This window comes from Geotrypetes seraphini, chromosome 19 (assembly GCF_902459505.1).
Source record: "Geotrypetes seraphini chromosome 19, aGeoSer1.1, whole genome shotgun sequence".
NCBI classification, from domain to species: domain Eukaryota; kingdom Metazoa; phylum Chordata; class Amphibia; order Gymnophiona; family Dermophiidae; genus Geotrypetes; species Geotrypetes seraphini.
The window spans coordinates 15,203,250-15,209,862 of NC_047102.1; the positions used below are offsets into that span (position 1 = coordinate 15,203,250).

General features: G+C 48.1%; 1 protein-coding gene across 2 annotated transcripts in view; it reads right to left on the reverse strand.

The window, feature by feature from the left end:
• The window catches only part of ARNTL (aryl hydrocarbon receptor nuclear translocator like), an 84,635-nt gene extending 79,432 nt beyond the window's left edge, over positions 1 to 5,203 (reverse strand). For both annotated transcript variants that reach the window (XM_033928833.1, XM_033928831.1), the window contains exon 1: positions 5,081 to 5,203. The gene's annotated coding sequence lies outside the window, so the exon portion shown is untranslated. The remainder of the gene's footprint in view (positions 1 to 5,080) is intronic.
• Positions 5,204 to 6,613: the final 1,410 nt, after the last annotated feature.

Here is a 6,613-nt window from a genome sequence, read left to right on the forward strand (position 1 = left end):
GGCAAGCAGTGACTTCTCCCATGTCTGTCTCAATAGCAGAATATGGACTTTTCCTCCAGGAACTTGTCCAAACCTTTTTTAAAACCAGCTACATTCTGAAGACAATGAAACAGTGTGATAAAGCAGTAGCTGTAGCCAGAAGGATGCTAGGCTGCATAGAAAGAAGGGATGTGTTGATGTCCCTGTACTGGTCATTAGTGAGGCCATATTTGTAGTATTGATTTCAGTTTTGGAGGCCGTATATGATAAAGGATATAAGAAAACTAGAAGCAGTCTAGAGGAAGGTGATGAAAATGGTAGGGGATTTGCACCCAAAAAAAACCGTATGAGAAGAGACTGGAAGACCTGAATATGGATACTTTGGAGATGAGGAGGGACAGGGGAGATATGATACAGACGTTTAAATACTTAAAACGTTCCAGAGAAGTTAAAATGGTAAAACTAGAGGGCATAAATTGAGGTTGTGGAGAGCTAAACTTAGGAGTAATATTAGGAAATTATCTTTCACGGAGAGAGTGGCTGATGCCTAGAATGCTCTCCTGAGAGAGGTGGTAGAAAGGAAAATGGTGATGGAATTAAAAAAAAAAAAAGCATGGGATAAACACAGAAGATCTATAATTAGAAAATTATTGGTATAAATTGAAGATCTGAGGCCAGTTCTGTGCAGACATACATGGTCTATGTCCCTTATATGGTGAATCATAGTAATATAGTAGATGACGGCAGATAAAGACACGAATGATCCATCCAGTCTGCCCAACCTGATTCAATTTAAATTTTTTAAATTTTTTTCTTCTTAGCTATTTCTGGGCAAGAATCCAAAGTTCTACCCGGCACTGTGCTTGGGTTCCAACTGCCGAAATCTCCATCGAAATCTACTCCAGCCCATCTACACCCTCCCAGCCATCGAAGCCCTCTCCAGCCCATCCTCCCCCAAACGGCCATATACAGACACAGACCGTGCAAGTCTGCCCAGTGTAGGATGGACTAGGGAGGGCACCGATGGGAACTCCAGTTACTTGGAACATGAGGGAATTAATGGTCAGACTTTATGGTATGTATCCCGCAAATGATGAGATGGTTGGATAGGCTGAATTGAGCTTTGATGGCAACTCGAGTAGTTGGAACCTAAGGATAGTACCGGGTGGACTTTACGGTCTTTGGCCCAGAAAAATCAAATTTTAAAAAAGTCAATTTAATTTAATCATGAATTTATAATGCATGTAACTGATGGTCAGACTGGATGATCTGTTCAGGTTTTTATCTGCCGTCATTTACTATGTTAACCACTTCGTTCCAGAGCTTAACTATTCTCTGAGTGAAAAATATTTCCTTCTATTGACTTTAAAAGTATTTCTCTGTAACTTCATCAAGTGTCTCCTAGCTTTGTAATTTTTGTTGGAGTAAAAAATTGATCCACTTGTACCACTTATGTCTCTTATGAATGTGTCTTGTCCTATCATTATTGCAGTTTCTTTCAATCTGACCTATTACCTGATATACTCTAACATAAACCGAGATTTTTGGGCCAAAATAAATGGGGATCTAGGTTTATACTTGAGTCTACCCACCTAGTAACCTAGTAGTGTTCCTTCTTCTCCACCCAGAACCAGCAGTTCCCCCATCATCAGCCCCCCCTGATGTAGCAATTTCCCCATCGTCATCACAGCCCTTCCTCCCTCTTCACCCCAATCCAAAGAGGCATGGCCTACCTCCCTCCTGGACCCAACGGTAGGATCCTTAAGCTTACCTTGCTCCCCTAATGGTCTAGCAGGGCATTGGGGCAGGAACAATTCTCATTCGCTCCTACCCACGCTCTCTTGGCGCTGAAAATGATGCCCAGAGAGCATGGGCAGGAGCGAATGAGAGTCACTCCTGCCCCAATGTCCGGCTAGACCACCATGTAAGCTCAGTAGACCTGGGGGTCTAGCCGGAAGGGGGTGGGGGAAGAGGGAGGGAGGAGTGTGCTGACAGTAGGGAATTGTTGGGATGGGGGTTACTGACATTGGGAGAACTGTGGGTGCACTGCAGTGCAGTCTGGGCAGAGGAGGGACACCACTGGGAGGGAGGGAGAGTGGGCAAGAATGTCTGGGGGATGTAGGGGAGAAATAGTAGAATATAAACCCTTAGTTTATATTCGTTATCATTTTTCCCCTGAAAAGGGGAGTAAAAATGGCATCTCAGTTTATTTTCAAATGGTTTTATATTCGAGTATATATGGTATTTTTGATATGTAAACTGCTGAGATCTATGCATTAGCCCTATGCGGAATAACAAGTTCTAATGAACCCATTAAGGGCTCCTTTTACTAAGCTCCGATAGCATTTTAGCATTCGCAGAATTGCCGCACACGCTAAACCCGTGCTACGTGGCTAGAACTAACGCCAGATCAATGCTGGCATTAGCGTCTAGCACGCGCGGCAATTCTGCACACGCTAAAAACTGCTATCGCAGCTTAGTAAAAGGAGCCCTAAAAATATTCACAATCTTTGACTTCTGTGTTCACATGTTTATAGTTTTTTTTAAGCTGCTAAGAACACATCTTTGAGAGTTAAATTCATAATTTACAAATACACTGAAGTTAGATACACAAATACACTGAAGCTAGATGTTTCTGCTTTGTGGCTCTCTCTTTTGATATATTCCAGATGTCAAACAAATTTGAACGAACAAGGTCCTCTGGACTTTTGCAGAGAACAGGGTGATGTGTGACAAAATCTATAGAAGGGAAAGGGATGTGATGGAGTGGAGTGCTGCTATTACAGCCGTAGCTTCCAGGGTGGATACTGTGGTGACAGAGCACTGGAGATTTAAGAGTTAGAGCAAAACACAGCTATGGAAAAGGGTATGAAGAGTGCTGCTGTCCATGGTGGATGGGGCACAAGGTAGGCTGGAATGCTGCAGTAGAAGCCCAGGGTGAATGGGTGGGAGCTAAGGTACATTAAATATTGGGGTAATTCAAAGTACATTGGAGAGCTGCAGCGATGCCTCCGCAGCAGGTGAGAAAGCAAGGTGCAGTGGAATACTGGGTCTGGCACTAGAGGACTGAACTAGGCAATGGTGGCTTAGGGTTTAAAAAAATATATATATATATATTTTTTTTCTCCTTTATTGTGGAGGAGGAAGAAAGATAGGTAATATCTATTTGGACTCAAGAACAAAATGGCACCCAATTTTGAGCACTGAATAAGTGCATGCAGAGCACTATTCTTTACATGGTGCTCCATGTTCGGTACTGTTTATAGAATAAGCGTAGCGTTTCTCACCTCGGTCCTGATTTGCATTACCCTGCCTCCATTCTATGCAAATTTCTTTCATGCATATTCACTGCGGATATCTTGAAAACCTGACTGGCAAGGGGGAGGGGGGGGGGGTTTACTCCAGGACCGAGGTGAGAAACACCGGAATAGCGCATAGCGCTGGGATCCACCCCAACTTTTAGGCACAACTTTCTACACAACTGAATTCCGGTGTAAATCCCGGAGCCTAAATTAGGCCCAGATACCCTGAATTTTATAATAGTGCGTGCATCTTCAGTGAACGCCCTGACCCCTCCCAAGGCCACGCCCCCTTTTCTGTTGCACACTAAAGGATTCACACATGCATCTTTATAGAATAGTGCTTAGCAAGATGTGACTATACATCCAAATTGTCACTAATTAATGCCAATAATTAATTTTTATCACCCGATTATTAGTGCTAACAAGCTTGTTTTCCTGTAATATTAAACACAATTTCTAGAATTTCTCTGCACATTTATGTTTATTTTATTTTATTTTTTTAACTTGCTCTACTGCCTTTTCTGAAGCACAGATCAATATGGTGTCAAGGCTTGTCTAGCTGTTATTGACTTCATAATTCAACAGCACCGAATGCTGCTACCATTTATCAATTCTACAGTGCTGAAAATGCTATCAAGCAAGGACTTGACCTTAATAAATTTAGCACGGATTTTCTGCAGGATAGTACTTGTTCACTTATTTCTAACAGACTCCAAGTGGAAAACAGACTCTTGGAACCCAGTTCAACCTGGTCACCTACAGGGGTTTTATGCACCTAAGAACACCTACCACTGCCCTGCAGAAATAAACGTTTCGTGCAAAGAGAGGGCTTCAACCATCTTTTACAACATGCAACATCACAAGCAGTTCATAATGAGAAAAGGTGGCAACCTGCAAAAAGAATACACTTGAAGAGAACTTGGCAACGGAGAGAAAAAAAAGAAACACGCCAGATAGGAAGAGAAGTCCTTCAAAACCAAAGAGCCCGGATCAGGCAAGTTCCTGAGACATCTAACGCGTTTGGTCACCACCAAAAAATGAGCGAGTCACAGAAACACACCCAACATTCCTCGCACAGCGCTTCTCCCCGCACCATTAACAACAAGAATCTGGCTGGGAAAGGACTAGGATCCCGCAGCGGCCGAGCCGGCCGCCCGTTTAAGCGTAACCCCCCCCCCCCCCCCCCAGCGAGAGACGAGTACAGATTCCTGGCGCCATCAGTCACCTGTCAAAAGAGAGCGTCGCGCGCGCCCCACTGGGCGCGAGACGGTGCAGGTGCTGTCAAGAGCACGCAAGGAACTTTAAAAAAATGTCTAACATTTTATTGAAGGAATCAAATCAATATCGAATAAGATACAAAGAGATATTCATTACAATTAAATTCATAATAATAATATTTGCATACATATTTTTTTTAAAGAACGCAATGAACTTTAAAAAAAAAAAACACACCAAACACGCGAAACTCTCCCCGGGGGAAAACCCTCTTCAAAGGAAACAAAGTATCCGCTCAGCCTCCACCTGGCCTGTCCCACCGCAGGTCCCCTCAGGTGGACGAGATACTGTAGCAAAAGGGACAGAAGACTCACGAGGAGGGAGGCGGCGCCCAGCGCGCTCTGTCACCCACGCGGGCGGCAGCTGTCATCCCCCGCGAGGAAAGCCTCGCGCCGTCACCCCCTCACCCCCCCCCCCCTACCATCACCAACCACCCGCTCCGCTCCCCGGCTTTGAAAGCTTCCCCGGGCACGGCAGCCTGGGAGAGGGCAAAGAAAAGGCAAGAAGCCGCCGCCGCCACTCACCGGCCAAAGCGCGGAGCCAAATCCCGGCCCCGGAGCAGAAATAGCCCAGGTTGGTAAACAGCAGCCCGTCCGTGACCTACTTTCGGCTCGGGCTAAGACGTCGCACCACTAACCTACTTTTCAGCCAATGGCGTGCCTCGACGGGCGGCCGCGCGCTCGCCGGACGGGGGGGGCGGGCGCTCCCCGGTTCCTCAGCCAATGGCGCGCCTGAACGGCCGCCGAGCGCGCTCGCTATACGGGGGGGGAGGCGCTGCGCTGCGCTGCGGCCAATGGCGGGCGAGGAAGGCGCAACCCGGCGACCAATTGAGCGGCTCTCGCCTCTCCCCGCCCCCCCTTGCGCGCGGCCCGCCGAGCATCCTTAAAAGGGAAGGAGAGCGCACGTGATTTCACTTCGCGGCTCCGGCTGCAGGGGAGAGCGTTCGGATGTGTTCTAGCCTGGTGTGGTGCGCGTGCCACCAGTTTCCTTACCGGGGAGAGGCCAGTATGGGCGTTGCAAGGGTGAAGGCCCCGCCACCACCTTGCTCACAATACCGTGCCTTTAACGCTCGTCGCTTAGGTATAGCGTGCAAACATTTTAGCTTCCGAATTTGCCCCAAATGACTGCGCTTTCCGTTCTCTGTAAGAGAATAGTATGGAAATGTAGTACAACCAACTCATTAATATCAAAATAAGCATATGCGTTTGAACGGGGGGGGGGGCACCACAGAGGCCGTGGCCTCCCCCCTAAATTTATCCCTGGTGGTCCACAGGTGCAGCGGACAGGAGCGAGCTTTCCGCGCTCCTGCCCGCTGCTAACCCGGTGGGTGGCTGCAGCCGCGGTTTCTTCTGCCGCTCAGCGGCAACGAGCAGGAGCGCGCTTCGGTACTCCTGCTCGGCGCTGAGCGGCTTTTTGACTGGCTCCCGCCACCCACCGAGTTAGTCGCGTGGTAGGAGGATGAGGGCCGAGTCTGCTAGGGGGAGGGAAGGGGCTGGCTGCAGAGTCTGACTGGGATGGGAGGGGGCTGGGTGCAGTGCCTGAGAGGGGGGAGGGAAGGAGGCTGGGTGCACAGCCTGGTAGGGAGGGAGGGAAGGGGGCTGGGTGCAGGGAGATGCAGGGGGTAGGGAGTTGGGAAGACAGGGAGGACAGATGCTCAGGGGTTTGGAAAGACAGATACCGGACATACTGGGAGAGGGTTGGGAAGGACAAATGCATGGGCGAGGGGTGGAGGGAGGGTTAGGAATGGAGGAAAAGCGAGATGCTGCACAGGTAGAGTAGTAGGAAGTGAAAGAAAGAAATGCTGCCCATGGGGAAGGGAAAAGGAACAGAATTGTTGGGCATAGGTGTGTGGCGTGAGAAGGAAAGAGAGATGATGTATATGGGGAAAGGAAGAAAGAGGAAGAATTGTTGGACATGATAGTGGTGGAGAGGAGGAAGGGAGAAATGTTACACTGGGAGGGAGGAGAGATGACCCAAAGAAGGGAGCGATGTCAGACCACTGGAATGAGAAGGAGAGAGAGAGAGATGGCAAATGGCAGAAAAGAGAGATGTTAGAC